The following is an 18353-nucleotide window of genomic DNA, read 5'->3' on the forward strand; positions in this document are numbered from 1 at the left end:
CTACATCTTTATCAGCACAGGACCTCTCAACAGACAACCCTGGTTCAATCTCCCTACAACATATGAGCTAACGCGGGACCTTTGTGGACGAGCGCGCGCAGCGTGAACGGAGGTGCAGCGTGTTCTGTTCAGACTAACGGCCCATTAGACTCATCCCTCATGCTGGAGAGGGAAAAGGAGTGAGATATTGCTCCCAGGGCTCCCAGCTGAGCTCTGTGTGCAGCAGCACCAGGTATTCCCGATGCCACCTCTCCCCTTCATCCTGCCCACCATCCCTGAGGAACGCTGGCAGCTCACGCTACGCCCCGGAGGAGCGTTCAGCGCTCCGCTCCCCGTCCACTGCCACCGCTGCTGCCGTGTCAGACTTTTCCACTGATCTGATCTCCAGTCGGTGGGATATGGGAATGCCTCTCCCTCTGCATGTCTGTCTCTGCAGAGCCAAGCGTACATGACACTCGCAGCAAGGACGCTCCATGGAGCAGTGAGCACAAAGAAAACAAGAAAGGGTTAAGAGCGCCTTCTGATGGAAATGTGATTCTTCAGGCATTTTACAGACACCTTAACTGCCCCGGGGCATATTTATACATGCATACACAGGCACACGCACGCACACACATGCGAACACACACACACACACACACACACACACACACACACACACACACACACACACACACACACACACACACACACAACAAATTCAATGTTGTGACTCAAGGGTAAAACCACGCGATCACACCATTATCTATGCCTGAATTATTCTCTTGATGCTACTCTATACCATTATATGGATGCTATTACACAGCATTAAAGGGCTGATTATGGCTATTATAGATATGATTATAGGGTACCTGCTTATATGATCTGCACACAGCAGTAATCACAGGTGAGAGGAGACAACTGTCTAATTTAATGACTGCCACTTTTACACGGTAAACATACACAGAAATGCAGGTAAAGCGAAAAGGGGGTCAGCTAGTCACCAAGTACTCGGGATGAGTGATATAACGAGAAGACTTTAGGGTAAGATCTCAGTTATGAAATGTGGAATTTAGTTTTAAGGAAAGAAAAATGAGACATTATTCCAAACAAGGTCAGAGCAGGCAGCAGTGTGATCATTAACAGGTCAGTATAAGGCCTCCTCAACAGGGTAGCCCTCCATGGGCGTATGACCAGCAGAGAAGATGAGAGCAGGTGTCAGCTTGACGAACACATATCCTCTTCTCTAGAGAAGGAGGAGGGGGGGGAGAACTGGAGTAATGGGAGACCAGAGGGAGCATAGGGGGGGTTGAAGGGGGGCCACTGGAGCAAATCCAGCAGGGAGAAGGTGAGCAGCCTGCCCGCCTACCCTCCCCCTGCAGATTGAAGTCTTGCGAAGAAAATAAAGTTTATTGCCTGGAAAGAGGGGGGAAAAAGCATGTAAAAAGCATTAAAGCGATGGAGGTGAACAATTAGACAGATGGCCAGGTTTTGGAAGGAGAAGAGGAAAAAAGGGGTAGAAAAAGAGAGGAAGAACGCACAGACGCAATCGTTCAGGGTTTTTATGAGGACCCTGACAACTCCTGGTCTCTTCAAGGACGAAGGAAAAGTGAGAGGCAGCGAAGCCTCTCTGGTTAACTCCGGAGTAATCGCTGAGTGTGCAACACCGCAGAGCTCGGCTCGGGGTGACAGAGCTTACCGCCCCCAGCTACACACAACCTATCGCTCCATCTAAATGCAAAAGGCTAATTATGAACAAAACACACATGTAAATAAGCTTCTAATGGCTTGAACACAAGTAACTGCGCCAACTGCATGTCCGCCTACATGACTACATATCCGTAAGAGAGACACACGATCGAGGAAAGAAACCAGCAAGGTCACAACGATCGCTCAGTCCTCCAACTCCTGCCGCCACCTCTCACCTCTCGACCCCCATCCTCAGCCATCAGCCCAAGAGAACAGCTGTCTGTAACATGACAACGACCTTTACAACTTTCACTTTGAGGAAGGGAAGAAGGAAGCGAGGAACCGAGAGCAAGGATGGAGAGAAAAAGTGCGCCTTTTCCTGAGTGAGTGGAGGAAGTTGGCCTCTGCAGAGGTTCTCCTCGTCTCTCCTGGTGTTTTCCATGTGTGTTGGGGAGTAAAGTGGTCACTGCTGTGGAGAAAGATGGAGACAGAGTGGGGGATGGAGGGGGGAAGAGCCCTAATACAATTATAACTGGGGCCATCCAATCCAATAAAATGAAGAGGTATTAGAGCAGGGGAGCCCCATCCTGTTCAATAAGACACTGGACCACTCTACTAACTCTTAAAACACACACATGTAGGCATACTCACACACGCACACACAGGTACACACACTTCGCTGACCCCTTTAATAGCATAGCAGCCACCCCTAATGGACGCAAGCAAGTGGAACCGCCAAATAATACACTGTCTTAATGCACTAGGCTCAATCTCATCCCCCCTCTCCCCTTATCCTTCTCAGCCTTCCCTCTCACACTTTAACCTCTGTTTCCATCTTCCCTCACCTCGTGCTGCCCCCTCACTACCTCGGCTCCCCTTATAGATCACCAATGCAGGGACAACACTTAAGAAATCAAAAGCACCCCCATATATACAAAGCACTTACCCTGTAGACCCCGGTTAACACCCCAGGCATGGAGAAGGATGGTAAAAGAGGGGAAGGGAAGACGAAAAAGTGCACTACTTCCATAGTTGGATGCGGTTTCAATTGCTCCCTCTGCATATGAGATACCTGATATCACTATAGAGCAGCGGCAATATTACATGAGCACATTTCAACCAGCAGGTGCGGAGCTAAGGTGTTGTAATGGTGGTGAAAGTGAATGAGCAGGGAAGACACCATGTGAAAAGGGCACCTTATAAAAGCAATTAGAGAAATGACTTTGAGCCCCTCTTCTTGCTCTGTAGATTAGAACAGGCCTCGGAGGGAACCCAGATCTGTATGACCTTGTCCGCCAACACGCCACACTAAATTGGTCATCAGCTTTTAAGACTGTATTTTATCACAGACATATATATTTTTAGCAAAAAGAAAAAGAGAAAAGGAACGGGGGTGGGGGGGCTGTGAATGTTCTGGTCGTATATCATCCTGTCACAATTATGACGTTTGTTCATAAATACCAACCAATTTCCTCTCCACCTGGCTAAGTCACATGCGCTTGTGCTTATGCACGCGCCACACACCAACAAAGAAATATGGACACACACCACGTGCGGCGAACGCACATGCACGTCACAAATAAAGAAACAGACACATCTGGCTGGGCGCCCTACCACGGGCCTGAGAATTGACCTCCACACGCAGACAAAGAGACACACACTCAAGCACCTACCACACAAACGAACGCACGCGCTCTACACATGACAAACACACACAAACAAACAAATGCACGCGCTCATACACATCCACTCACTGACGTGCACACACACTGCAATTAATAGGGAGGCAGGTCTCTGGTGAGGAAGAGAAAGTGCCTGTTCAGCACATACTAGCAGAATATGCAATTTCCTCCAGTTAAGTCTGTATTAAATTGATTTCTTCTTTCTCTGACACGGACTGGGTTTTTCCCCCCTAATGAAAGCTGGATAATCTACAGGTTTTCCCTTTCCTGAAATCAAGTTACAAATCAAGCAATTGCAGGGGCAGATATGGGAAAGGTGAAGGAAGGACATGGGATGATTTTCCAGATGAGAAACATGGAGAATGAGGCACAAACGTGCTGATACTCTTAACACGGACATCAGGGCCACCTCTCTCTCCCTCTCTCTCCCTCTCTCTCTCTCACACACTCACACACACACACAGACACACACGGAGTAAAGGCCAGACCTCGGTTAAGTAATTGCTGACATTTCTGTTCAGTGACGTATTAAGGCTACTGCAGGCCATGTTGGTAAACACAGCATTAATGACTGTAATTAATGAAACACATTAATTAGTAAGCACTTCAATCAGTTAATCGCTCAGTCAAACCTGACAAGGAGTCATGTCGAGGCTGCAGAGAGACACTGAGCACGCTGAGAAAAACACAGAGCAGAAGAAAAGGGGGAAATAATAACAGATAACCTGTGGTTGTTATTCTATTTCCTTCAGTTTAGTAAAAGTAAGCAATAACACAATATAAAAATATTAGAAACAAACTTAAGCAAATGTAATCTAAAATACTCGACTATAGATTTATTGGTACTGATGCATTAACATGTAAGCAGAATTTTTATGTCATCGCTGGTCGAGGTGAAGCGATTTTAAGCACTTCATGATGCTGTGTAATTTAATTCACTGTACAGTCATGCATTATAATTTATACTTTCATTATAGTTTTCTTTTTTTAAAAATCTGCATTGTAACTATTAACTTTAATTGTCAAATAAATGTAGTGAAATAAGAAATATTTCCCTGTAATTCAGTGGAGTACAAAGACACAGATGTCCTATGGAAATACTCAAACTATAAGTAGAAGTCAGTAGTAACTGAGTGACTTCAAACACTGCATATAACATATTTTAGAGGAGAGAGTGAATCCAAAAATCTGGCAAAAAATATAATGAGAATATTAAACTTTTACTGACTGAATTAAAAACTGACAAAAGGACTGCGTGTACAAAATTATCACGTGAAAATCATGATAACAATAATTATTTTTTCACTATAATAAACTTTATTCCCAGAGTGCGTGTGTGTCCACTGTGTGGTGTGTGGCTGTTGTTACATATCAACTACAACCATGCAAATACATAAAACTCCTCCTCTGACAAAGCGAGACAACAGTTTGAGCAACAATAAGATCGTTTGCCAAGAAATCCAATCATTTTTCAAAGCAGAACATTTTAGGGAAAAGTGATGCGTGAGTGTGAATGTGAGTTTACACACAAGACTGTGGCTTCAGGCGTAATCAAGCCTGTGACTGTCTGGTTATTGAGGGTTTCTTCACCTTTTAGAGGAGAGACAGACAGGTCAGAGAGAGTGTGAGAGCCCGACACACACACACACACACACAAACACAGAGAGAGAGAGAGAGAGAGAGAGAGAGAGAGAGAGAGAGAGAGAGAGAGAGATGGGAAATGAAAAGGACAGGGCGGTCATCATAATTGCAGAGTTTGCTTTTCGGATGCAGACAGACCAGGACCATGGGGCCTGAGGCAGATATCAGATTCCACACAAACACACACACAGGCACGCACATACAAACTTGCACATGCACCCATACATACCAACACACACACATAAGATATTGCACAGCCAGCCTGCATAAGTGTTTTTTTTCATGAAGGCAAAGGCTGATATCATTTAAAAAGTCTTTTTAAAGTGTTTCGTGTGTGTTTGCGTTCTTTAACGGATAAAGTGTGAATTGAGAAACATCCAGCTTTCAATCCTAATAATGTTATTTTATAAACCTGCTCTGTGTCTTTCTGTCTTTCTGTGTGTGTGTGTGTGTGTGTGTGTGTGTGTGTGTGTGTGTGTGTGTGTGTCTCCATTTCTACTTCACGTCTCCCCTCCTTCCGTCCAGCTCAGAGCCTGATCAGATTTACATTAAAAAGTGATGGAGATTTAAATAATGTGTCTATGTTCTCAGAAAGACATTAAGAGATTTTCATCTTACTCTCCTCTTCCTCTCTGTCTCTCTTCCTCTCCATTTCCTCACCCTCTCCTGCTCCTATCTCCCCCCTCATCTCACCCACTCCATCTCCGCCAGATTCGCAGACAGTGCACATTTTCCTGCATGTCTTCAGTGTAACCGATACCCCTAACAACCAGGATTTTAATGCGATCCATATTGCTCCCTAATATTTCAGATCTCAGAAAAAGCACTGGCAATTACATATTTACACCCAGCTTATTTTGCAATTCTGCACCGGGACTTTAGAGTCTGGCTGAACGGCACACGCAGACTTAGATGCTGATTATGTTGTGGTTAGATAACAATAAAGTCAGAGAGAAACTCCTCGACCCTGTGCACTTATCCCCTACATACAACTTTCAGTTTGGGGGTGTCAGCAATAAAGCTCAACACTCTCAAGTACAAAATAATGTGTTCTTTTCAAGTGTGGCAGTAATGTGATTGCTTTATCTAAACCTGCTAGTTTTACACTGTTTAATTTCTCCCGAAACACTCGTGCCTTGTACCATCTCGGTATCCGGAGGTAAAGTACCAAACACGCTCGCGGAGCAGCACGCGTTTACACATGTGTACACTGCTGTAGTGAACAGAGATGATAAATTAAGCCCCTTTGATTTGGTTACCCGAGCTCCTTTTGTATCAGCTTTATAAAAACATAAGCATAACATAATTGAATAAGAAAAGAATCTGGCAATTAAGAAACATGGAGGCCTTTGATGTGAGTAAGTGTATAATAGGCCTTTTGATGAGGGAGTGTTTTACACTCCGCAGGGTCTGGTATGCACTTTGATTAAAAGCTCTTTTGTTTGGCAATATTCTAAACTGCTTACCATTTTCCACTGTCACAATAGTTTAGCCTAGAAATATAAGAAATTGTGGCCTTTTTTTTTCCTCTTCTCTCTGGGATAAAGTCTCTTGTTTTCTCTGGTATGAAATCACACAGTAGTGATAGTGAGCGTTACAAGAGGAGCAAATGAATGAATGGGATCAAATGTTTCAGAAGGGAAATTAAAAGGGGAGGAAAGATATGACATGAAAGAATAATAATGATGATAATTATTATTATTATTAGAAATGGGGGTAATTTTCATGTTCATAAACATGTTCATGACCACCAACTGCTGTTGTTTAAGCACTGTTTACATGATCTACTCTGTCTGTTGATAAGGTCATGCGGTTTTGCATTCTGTTACAGCGTTACACAGATTTGAATAATAGGATTTTCATCATGCATCTTTAGCCCCTTGTCGCCTGATAATAGCCTGAAAGACTCTCGCTGAACAGCGTAATAAATGCATCATGTGACCTCAGCAAAGGTCGGGGGTCACAGATTGTCAACGGAGCGCTGGCCTGACAGAATAAATGATGCCTTGTAAACAAATTGAGTTATTGCTTTAATTCATGCAGTCTGATTAAATTTGCAGAAAGAAAAGTCCTTCACGAGGGAACAGAGGAGCGAAGGAACAGCAGAGAGGAGGAAGGAAAGGAGAGGAGGTGGACGGCGGGACGTGGGCGCGCACCTTCTCCCTCCATCACTCCATCCCGCGACGTGTTTGGCTCCACTGAAGGAAAGTAAATACATTAACAATCCCTATCACCTCACAGGACTGTGCACTGCTTTCCCTTTGTCTCTCAGCTAAATGTAATAAGGTTGTGTTAAATTGAGTTGGGCCGGGCCACGAGGCTGACCGCCTGCCCCGGCACGCGGTGAGTGACAATAAGCAGGAGACAGATCTGAATGTCATAAACTCACCCACAGACACAGACAGTTTGTCTGTTGCATAAACATTTTAAGAAGTTTAGGTAATTGAGAAAGAAAAGAAAGTATGCATCGGGGTAAAAACAGACTGAGCCCAATTAGGCAGCACCTGGGGACTGAGGGTGCGTAAAACTGAGGAAATCTTTTCAAAAATATGTGTAAGCTTATTGTAATGGGCAAATGGGAAAGCGCATCTCCTATGGTACAGCCCATGAACCTAGAAAACCCTGAATGAAACATCAGTATTAAGTTTGGTCTATCACCCAAAGCTGCATTAGGTCTCTCCTCAGTTTGCTCCTTAATTCCATCGGAGTAATCCCACATTATTGCCCTCTAACAGTACCCTAAACGGAGAATAAAAAGTTTGCTCCCCACTAGCAGTGTATTACCAGGAAACAACAGGCCCTCTCCTCATTAAGTTATAGATATAAATGCTCCAAAGCATGAAATTACCCCCGAGCCTCCCTCTCCAAATAACCTGGTTTGCAAACAAATGATCCGAGCACAAGCAGTAAAAGGCAGATTATTAAAATAATAGGAGGGATTTAAATTTGCATCCACAGAACAATTCAGCAAAGGACTATGCAATTACTCCTCCCCCTCCTCCTCCCCTGTTCATTCCACCTTTCCACTGGCGAGCCAAGCCCCTCACACTTTATTGTGTCCATCTGTTCTTTCCTAAGAAACAGAGTTTGGTATCTTCAGGTGCGTCTGTGTGTGTGTGTGTGTGTGTGTGTGTGTGTGTGTGTGTGTGTGTGTGTGTGTGTGTGTGTGTGTGTGCGTGTGTGTGTGTGTGGTCAACCACTGTGTGCACTTATCTGGCGGTCTGGTTATTGTTTACCTCAATCAAAACCACAATCAATTTACATGCTCATACTTTCTTATTCTGCTCAGCCCACATCCTTATTTTTCTATTCTTATCTTACACTATGATAAATATCCAACTTTATCCTGAGACAATAACAGTCCCTCCTCCTGTGCTGGAGCAAATGGGGAGCGATGAGAGAGTGAGGTGAACAGGAACGGACAAGGCAAAGGGTGCTCAGGTCTGCATTACCTCTGAGTTATGGCCTCCATTTGCATCTCAATCAGCCTCTTTGGAGAGCCCACCACCTTGGTAACACCCCCATCACACCACAGCCACCCCGGGTAATCAGGGAGATTTAGTGGGACTGGCAGCCTACTGTGGGCACCCCCTGGCTGGGGCTCGCAGCTCATTCCCAGCCCCTGGTCTCGCTAAGGGCCCTCTGGGCCACATCCAAACACAGGAGAATGGCAGCACTTAACAAGACTGAGGAAGACCAAAATAGACGAGCAGCAGGAACAGGCCATAAAACAGAGGGAAAACAAAGCACCCGAGTGATTGTAATAGATGTTCCAGCAAAGATGTCTGCATAGTGTTCTGTGTTGCTGCCTCATTATAGCAGGAGAAAAAAAAGAAAACAAACTTGAACTTGTGACCTTAGGTGAGAACGTTTTATCTCAGAGTTGATGATGACACTGACACCATCCCACTGCTCCCCTGCAGCAAAAGCAGGCTCTCTCTAGCATGTAATGGGAGTATGTGCACCCACAAACACAAACACGCACACACGTGCACACGGCTACATGGTGTGATTTGCAGATAGTGAATGCTCCACTTGAGAGTTGCCTCTCTAGTTAGCGCTGTCTCATGGCTGAACCCTGCTAAGGTATTATTACCTACACTCAGCCCTATTGATATTGTGACTCCAGCATCTGTTCACCTCCTTGTTACTGCCTGGACCCCAGCACAGCGTCCTATCTGCCTGTGTGCATGCCGTGTGTGTGTGTGTGTATCTGTTTGTTTGTGTGTGTATCCTAGACCTCTGGGGTAGAGAGTAGTCACTGTGCACAGTAGAAGGCGAGAGGCTGAGGAGGCTAATGGAGACACACTCGACACACCAGGGGCCTAATCAACTGCGAAGGACGCGTACCCATAGCTCCGAATCTCTCTCTAACACAAACGCACTCTGGCCTTTCTTCCTCCCTCTAATCTCACTGATACTCTAAACTCCACACTGCCTCCACTGATGCCATGCTGCACAAAGGCTTTGTGAGCAAAGCTTGTAGGAAAAACAGCAACGAGAAAGCAGACAAGACTGGAAACCAAACTTAAGCTGCAAACGCAGATGGCTCAGGTGAGCAGAGGGAGAGACGAAACAAAAGGGAAACTGGATGAGAGTGAGGAGCGAAGAGGGAGAGACTCAGAATGAGGAGCTGAGTTTCAGCTATCAGAATCAAATATTAGTGGGGGGAAAAAACTGGGGAGTGGGCAACATTAATCAAAGTGTTCACCTAGTGGGCAGCCATATGGCAGATCAGCACGCCAACAGTGCAAACTTGCTGATCTTCAGTAACGGGGTGCAATTAATTCCACTGGCTGCATTCATCTCTTCCTCACACACTGAAGGAAGGGAGGTAGAAAAGAAGGAGAGAGAAAAGGAGGGTTTGTTATGACTCTTTACTCTTCCTCCTCAGTTCTTTCTTCCTTTCTCTCTCTCGAAGCAGAGGAATCAAACCCAGGTGATGAATGAGGTGGACACAAGGGCCTCAGGTAGCTGCTGTGGCGATGGTGGGGGGAGTGATGGAGGGTGGGACAAGAAAAAGTGGAGAAATTAGGAAGCCGAGAGAGGAGGAGACAGCCGTGGGGAGGGGATTCATTTACTCTAAGAATTGGCTGAGGCATGTGCAAGGCCTTAAAAATCTTTATTTATGTGTTTTCCCCTCGTAAACTTTTTCAAATTCAGTGCACAACTTGTTTCAGTATCAGATCCTCGCTTACATCTGGATCAAAAGTCTTACACATTCTGAGATATTAAGGACTGTATTTCCCAAAACTTTACAGATGAGAGTGTACCGACGACATCACCACAATGACAGAGTCGGAATGCCGTGCTATTTCTGAACCACGCCGATGAGAGGACGGCACGCACAATACCACAGGTCAAAAAATAGAGCCTCATAAATTCGATGTAAGTTATTACATAAGTAATTATCTCACCGACATAACAGCTATTTCTACACAAGGCCGCAAAAATAAAACAGTCTGTTAACACTTTCCAGCTCTCTTAAAAATAACTGCAGTGCTGTGAAATCATTTGAAAGGTGGCAGAAAAACTTTGTGTTATTTGCATGAATTTGTCAGAGAGTTGGAATTAAAGTTTGCACTCTTAACAACCCAGCCACCCCCCCACCCCCCCACCCCCACCCCCCCCACCCCCCCACCCCCAGCCACCCCCCAAAAAAAGGAGCAGATTAAAATCTGGGCGGAAGTCTCTCTCTGTGCAAGATTAAACCAAACACAGTGTTTTTATCAGATATCAATTCATTAAAATGTAAATTGGAAGAGCAAACATGATAATGATAAGTGGCATTACTCTCAGTTATTTCATCTTCAGCTGGGTACAGAAAGCTTTTATGGGAAAGGATGGTCAGCGTTTGAGAGTTCACTTGGTGAGCTGGCAGAATAAAGGAGCACAACCTGAGCACACACACACACACACACACGCACAAACACACACTCGCACACACAAACCTCTTTTGGTTTTATGTAAAATTAGCGTCTCCCCTGGCTCTTAATACAAGCTCATCTCCATTAGCTGCAACCTAGTAAAACTGACTCCTGCAAATGAGTTGTGGATATGCATTCCCCCAGCCCTCTCACCTCTCCCATCCATACAAATATACAGCTTGTGCTATCTCACGTCCACATCTCCGTAAGTCAGCTCATCCCATAGGCCTAGTCACCATACCACCCATACCAATATCATAAATGACTGTGGGGGAAGCCTTCATTAGGGCAGCGATGCCCCTCCACCCCCCTAATCAGGGCATTTTCTTTGTGCGCATTGGGATGGTGTTTTATGGCCCAAATGGGGCTCCGTTAATGAGGAAGTACACATGTCTCCATTTCCTGTCTAGCCAGGTCGGCAGTTCCTGTATTTGGCCCTATTATAATCACGAGGCTTTTTTTAATGAGCTATATTCATCTTTCTCATGCATCGAACACCATGTAAGCATGCAAAAACAGAATAAATGAAAAGACACGCAGGATTAATTACACTACAGAAACACTCTTTCCAAACATTGTGATACAGCCACGCAGCTTATCGTCAACCTTTGGAGATGTGAGGAAATAAATTACAAAGTGTGTCAGGAAAGATATTTAGATGTCTTCATCTCTTACGAACGGGCGCTGGGCTATTCAGTGCACTCCAAGCTACATGGGTTTAAACCCACACGATGACAGCTGAATCATTGCAATGTCACAGTAAATTCTGTTAAAGTGTCCCCACAAACTCCGTGCTTCTTCACATTCTGCTCCCGGCCCGCTCATTCTTCTCAATCCCCCCCTCTCCACACCTCTGATCTCTCGATGTCCCCTGTCTTTTTTTCTCTCCATCATCCCCTCTTCACTCCCAGGCCTCGTTGACATTAACCTGGAGCACTCGCATTTTCCCATGGTTCTCCATGTTGCTCTCCGCATGTCAGAGCAGGAGGCTTTATGGCCCACATCCATCAGCGTCACATGCCAGGATTTATGGGAGATGGAGTCCAAACCTGATCGCTCTGAATCAGTCTTGCTGAAGCCGACCCCTGGGCCGCTGTGGGATGTAATGGATGAGCATCCTCGCCCCCCACCCCCACCTTCCTCCTCACCCATACTCGGCGCCTCTCCCTTCATCTCTCATGATTTTTCCTCCCCTCTGCCCATCAGTCCAGTCCGCTCCCTTGCCCTAGTTGGCTCGTCTTGGTCATTCATTTAAACCTAATGGAGATTTGGTTACCAAAAATTAATGAGGCAGACTCACTCAAGGAAATATCCAAGTGCACATGCACCAACATACACTCCTGCAGACATAAGCTCATCATTCATTGCTGTGTGTAGGGTTTTATTTGGTCTAATTTATCATGACACTGTATTAATAGGCAGCAGTGCCCTTCAGAGGAGAGATGAGAGGCACCAATTAACTCTGTTCACTGTTCAGCGCCACAGACAGACCTGTAGGAATGACAAAGGTCTGTCAAATTACTCTGTCCTGTAGCAGCTCTCTGTGTATTACAGACCATCATGGTAAATGACAAGGGAGAAGAAGCTCCGTGTACGATCGCGTAGAGCCGAATTAGATCTAACATTTTTACAGACATTTTGTACTGGAGTTTTGTACGTCTCCGCCTGCTCTCTAAAATCCCAGTGGGATTTGAAAATCTTTTGTTCTGACTCAGTCCAATAAGCCTCGCCATGATGGTTACTCCTTCCTACAAGCTTTCTGTTCTCACACGGCACATTATGCCATCTACATATCATTTGAAATCAATTTCTAAAACAGTGAGATTGATGTCTGACCGAGGTGGCCAAAACAAAAGCAGATGTCTAATTTCAAGCTGGCGACCTTCAGTTTGGCCAGCTGAAATAGAAACTGTTAGCGGTAGCTTGCTAGTCGATTTTGTTCGCAGTACCTTGCTAATTAAGCTACCGTTAGCAAGAGGAGTCGGTTGAAATGCCGTCTTCTTCTGACTTTTTCAAGGAGAATTGCTCCATATATGATATTGTGCTAACAAAGTGAGGCTAAAGCTACACATCCTAAAGCAAAAGTTAGCATCCTCGCCAGTTCAGGATCCATTCAGAAGACATTAGTTAAGAAACAGCATTGTTCCTGTAGTGCGACGTGGAGCTGGTGAATCCTGGTACTATAAGTGCAATAAGAAAGTCAGATTTATGCTTGTTTGTTTGTTTTGGATTTTTTGACAATATGTTTTTGCTTTTCATGTTACATGTGGAGATGCACCAAGCCACTTTTTTTCAGTTCCGGTCTGATTCCCATACTTGAATCTGGATATCTGACAACACCGATACCAATGTCATTGTTGTTGTTGTTGTTGTTGTTGTTGTTGTTGTTGTGTACTAAACCACACAGCACTGCTTATTAAAAAAAAAAAAAAAGCTCACCTAAGTTTGGGACGCCATATCATCCAGCCCTGTGCAGAATGAATAAGCCGAGCCCCCGTGGTCTCTACATATAGTTCTGTTACTGAGGGATTTAGAGGTTAAAGGTCAAACTGTGTGCACTGGTTTACAGCAGGTGTTATTACAGTTATTTGATATATTTACCCAACCTGTTCACCTTCTAACCTGCCTCTATATAGAGCTGGTTGTCTAAAAGTTGTACAGTAAACACACACACTCATTTCTCAACTGGAACACGTGAAATAATATTGCCCTGCGGCCCCCCAAACTGGTATGTACCCTAATAAAGGCTTTATACCATGACAGAAACACAGTGAGGCAGCTCCTACACCTCTGAGCCTCCCTCAACACGCACACATCCACACACACATGCACAAATCAACACACACAGGGACTGTGCCTGGTCACAGGTCAGGAGAGCCTGTAGCTCTCCGTGGTCCAGGGGAGCAGAGCCGCTTGAACCTGTAATATGCTCCTCTCTCCCCTGGTGCCACTTGTTGTGGTTTTAGTGCAGGGGAAATTACACCTGCTCTCTCGCCTGAGACCAGCATTGACACACAGAGACCACTGAGAACTGTGGATTACACACTCACAAACACGCAGACACATGATCACGCAGGTAAACCTAAGAGGAACTCGGAAATCAGGCAGCACGTGCGGGTGTGCACGCGTGATGCTGCGTTGATACCACAACATCGGTGATCAACACGACATTTTATAGGAGTGCTTCACACACCATTAAAACACTGGTACCGTTTTGAAAGTATGAGCCGCCCAAATAGCAATAACAGATTAACAGCCCTGCTCTCCTGCTGCCACTCCCACAGGCGAGAATGAAAAGAATCAAGACTATGACCTGACTTTACCACCCAAACACAGCACGCATGGCCTGACAAACATAATAAAACCGTGATTTATTCCCTTCTTACACACAAGATCAATCTGGTGTAACAAAGTTGTGTAAGATTAGGATACATTATGCTCCTAATACTGTTGTGTAGGCCTAGTCATTTGCCAATGTGTAGGCTTAATCACTGGTTAGATGAGGAGGTCGCTTCATCATCGAAATGTTCACCTAAAATGAACACAACATCTAGCCTACTCTGCAAGTCAAATGTGAGCTGAGAGATAATCACTGATATGGGGCAGGAGAGAATGAAACTAATAAAAAGGCAGTGTATCAAAGTATCGCAGTTAAGCATTAGTCACGTGAGGGCAACTACGCCACAACTCTGATGTTCTCTAAATGAATCCCCCTCGTCCCATGCTTGATTTATGGACCTGTAAAAACACACGTTGTTTTTAATCTACTGCTGCCTGAATCTGCCCCTCTAATGAAATGTGGATCTGTGTGTGTGTGTGTCTGTGTGTGTGTCTGTGTGTGTGTGTGTGCATGTGTGCATGTGTTTGATAGTGATGTATGGGCTAAGGTCTGATTCTTTGAGCATGAATTTTCTCTCTGATAAATATGCAGTCAGTTACACAGACTGATTAAGCTGTAAACCAGTGTTAACTCTGTGTCAAAGCACATACAAACACACACATATACAGTACATACGTGCATGCACACACACAAACACACACATACATGCACACACCTTCCCAGAAAATAATGATAGCAGTGCCTGGGGCAGGATTGTTTGGATGCCTGGAGCGGTTCACTGATATCAATTCCATGAGACCCGACTGCAGAGGATGTCCTATAAACACAAGACAAGGCTCACAGACACGGCCATATCAGCAAAAGCCACAGAGCTACAGAGTCGAGAGCGATCTGCAAAGATCTGCACCAAAATACAACATATTGAAGGGGAAATAAATAGAGATAAATTAAAATTCAAAATGTATACAGTAACGCTCAAAAGTTTGGACTCTCCTCCATATTTTTGAAACGTCTTTTAGGTTGTATATGAAGGCCTTCCAAAAAAAAAAAAAGAAAGTAACGCTGTACAATGATTCAACCAGACTGACGACTAAAAGGGTACAAAGACAAAGATACCTTTGAGCAGCAGTTAAGTAAGAAAATAAGAAATCATCAGTCATTGCTTTAAGGACTGGGAAACAAAAAATTTGTTTGGTATTTGGTGGAAATTGTTACAAAAGTGTTTTGGGAGCAAAAATAAAAATTTTTAAATGTAAATAATATATTTGGTGTCCGAATTACTAAAATATATTTTATCTATGTTAAAATGGCCATTGTTGTAGATTCCAAGCTTTTGAATGCTAGTGCAAGATTGGCATTAGGTTTTTTATGCTTTTTAAAAGTTTGTTTGAAAAAAGCAGTTTCTCACCTCTTTGTGTCTTGTTTGCTAATAAACACGTAAACAACGAACAGCCCATTCTTATCACGTTCACAGCAGCATCACAACGACACCACACACGGGCTGACATTGAAATATGTGACTTACAGCGTCAGAGTGGTGGGACGTGGCAGCTGTTGACTTGTTGTGACGCACTCGTCTGTTCATTAGCAGACAATCCCTCCGTCCTCCACAACAAACGCAAACTGACAACAGGGTACAAGCGTGCACACTTTCCCCTCTCTCACATGTGAAACACAATCAGACGTGGACATGTGGGGCACCAAATGCACGCATGTGCATACACGCACACACACTCATTAAGTTCCCATCTCACGTCTGAATGTACTCTTGGTGCGTTATGAAGGATGACGAGAGACAGCATCAGACAATTGAAATCTCACAGAGACATCAAACACAGAATTACATCTAATTAGCCTACTGCATCTCCTATGAACTTTATCATGGGATCGGAGAGCCTGTGCTGATTTCAAACTGTGCTAAAGATGCTAAAAGAGCTCGGGGTAATATCGGATAAATGTTATAGCCAGTTGCCAGATGGTTTTTTGCATTTAACGTTACTATGTTTGCTTGTTTGGCAGACATCAACTGAGCCTGAGACTATTTGGCTGCAGCTTATTACAACTGGCTCCTCTCCTGATTTAAAACATTACAGCGTGTGCTGGACTTGTCTCCCTGTGGTCAGCACTTCTCAGACTTCAATAAAAACATTCTCGGCTGGCAGAGAGAGAAAGAGGGAGAGGAAGAGTGAAAGAGATCCAAGCAACCTCTCACCTCTCTCATCATAAGAAGCCCTAGTCCCAGGGCTATGAGCCCTCCTTCAGAGGGGTGAGTGAAAGAGTGAGGGATGAGAGTCTGTCAGGTTCAAACAACAAAGAGGTGCTGCCTTACACATCCTTCCTCAACCTGTCCCCTTCAGTGGCAGTGACATCATTTAAATCATTTAAATCCTCCCCAACATGACCTATGGCAAGTGACCCGTCATTCTAACGCTCACACCTCCATGTGAGACGACTGCGGAACTGCTTATTTAGCAGAAAATACCACCCGGCTAACTATGTGATTTATTCAAAATTATTCCTCCGCGGTGCTCCTTCACACAGAGCCTTCGCCCATAGTTCACTGTGGTCCAGGCAATTAGGAGCAGGCCACACCTCTTCAGGAGACAGAGCACCTGGCTAGAGCAGACAGACATAAGGAGGAGGAGAGCTGAACGGCGCACAGCTTTCCACGATGGGCTGGAATAACTAAGCAGAGCAGTGAGGGAGTGAGGAATGCAAGCCAGGCACTTTAGGATTCATTTAGGTTCCCCCATCTCCCTGGTCACTTTATTAGCAGTCTGGGAAGAGTGATGCATGTCCCAAAGCTATGCAAAATGCATAATCAAGCATTTAAATACACACCATGTGAATGGGCAATGTGCACGCACGTACACCTTCATGTGCACACATACTGTACTTGTGGAGTGACTTACATAGATGCGCAATCATACACACACACACACACACACAAAATGCTTACGACTGTAAAACCTCAAGGTATTACTCTTACGTACTCTTACACGTTTATACTAACAGTCCATACTACACAAAGCCTCCTTTAGAATTCCCATAAGCTGCATTGTAACCGTCACCTGTGCAATGTGAAGGAATCCTCAGTGGTATATTACAGTAAATCCTATTGTAGTTGCCAAGCTTTGTGTGGTTGTTTGTTGGAGGAATAAGAAGTTGGATAAATTTGAGGAGAAAGGGGTTTCCTCATCAAATTTACATATCGCAATTGCACCCTCATTCCATCTATCCTTTCTGCTCTCTTCAGCGCCAAGCCGACGCAGGCCTTAGCTGGGGATGTGGGACCTTTTTATTCCCAGTTTACGGACAGAATGCAGGTAGGAAGCAAACAAATAAACAAGTAAATAAAGAGAGATGAGAAGGTCTCCCTGGAGAGGCCAACACATGCTACTAATACGCGAGGAAACAGACCGATTTGCCCAACGCCTCATCCTGGAAATAAGGGAGAGCCGCCACTCCCTCAATGATTCAGTGGATGCACCTGAGATTGGAGGAGAGGATTGGGAGAGCAGGGAGAGGGGGAAGTGCAGGTATAATGCTGCTGTAGTCTGGGGACAATCTGAAAAGGGGCTCTTGGGCTGCTTAAGTACAAGCTTCAACATCACCAACAACAATCTCCACTGGATTTCTCTGAGCTTTAACAGTGGTGTGTCAGCAAAACCATATATGAAAGAAAATTACTTTTGTTTATGCTTTTAATGAAAGAAAGAGCACCATGCGAGACATTCTAAATCTCCATAAAAAGGTATGCATGTTTTAATTAAAGCAAGCGATTGAGAGAAATTGTTGTTTTGGTATTAGTTGTAAGCTTATCATGATATGATGTTGAAACAAGATAAAGTTCCAAACCCTGGAAGACACAGGACCTAAAAAAATGATGAACTATGATCTACTGGGCTTTCTAGCAGCAGAGAAGAGTGCTACAGACCTGCTCACTGACCTGGGAAATGGGCTGCAATTTCCTTAATCATTTCGGGAGAGAAAAGAAGAAGAAAAAAAATGGTGCGGAATCGAAGGGTGAACGGAGGGGGACAAAAGTCTTTTGAGGCCTTTCTGAAAGATGAAAAAAAAAAAACAACAAAGAGC

The 18353-nt window shown here is 44.5% G+C and overlaps 1 protein-coding gene across 1 annotated transcript in view; it reads right to left on the reverse strand.

The window, feature by feature from the left end:
* wwox (WW domain containing oxidoreductase) overlaps positions 1–18353 on the reverse strand; it is a 124154-nt gene that overhangs the window by 90499 nt on the left and 15302 nt on the right. The gene's annotated exons all lie outside the window — the stretch shown is intronic.

The sequence above is a fragment of the Chaetodon auriga genome, chromosome 6 (genome assembly GCF_051107435.1).
Source record: "Chaetodon auriga isolate fChaAug3 chromosome 6, fChaAug3.hap1, whole genome shotgun sequence".
Classification (NCBI taxonomy): domain Eukaryota; kingdom Metazoa; phylum Chordata; class Actinopteri; order Chaetodontiformes; family Chaetodontidae; genus Chaetodon; species Chaetodon auriga.